The sequence below is a fragment of the Brassica oleracea genome, chromosome C9 (genome assembly GCF_000695525.1).
Source record: "Brassica oleracea var. oleracea cultivar TO1000 chromosome C9, BOL, whole genome shotgun sequence".
NCBI classification, from domain to species: domain Eukaryota; kingdom Viridiplantae; phylum Streptophyta; class Magnoliopsida; order Brassicales; family Brassicaceae; genus Brassica; species Brassica oleracea.
The window spans coordinates 21,448,562-21,449,046 of NC_027756.1; positions in this window are offsets into that span (position 1 = coordinate 21,448,562).

Sequence of the window (485 nt, forward strand, 5' to 3'; positions counted from 1 at the left end):
TTCCTTTATCTAGTTTTTAGCGGCCGAGTGTGGCCTTTGTTCATATATGTTTGGCCAAGTGTGGCCTTCGAACTTTGTATGGGCCTATTTTGGCCGTTTTTATCGGGACTGGCCGTTGGTGGCTTTGAACCCCTACCGCTATGCGGTTTTTATAGTGGATGCTTGTTTGAGTTACTTTGTTTCGAGTGGGTTTGAAGTAAACATGAGTTGTCTTCTCATATTTAACTTCGTTGAGGCGTTCAATCTGTTAGTTTGTTCGTGAGTTTTTTCGTAGAAATTATTTATTCTTACGGACTTTTCGGAAACGTCAAGATATGAACGGAGAGACATGTTTTAGGATCTAGTATCGTTTAGATATCATGTCTTGAAAAGTCTGAGACCAATGCGATGGGTTTAGGGCAAGACCTAGGTTTACTCTCGGTTTTAAGGTTTGTGCAGTGACTAGCCGGCTATCGATTTTCCTGTTTCAATTTCTACCTGATTCG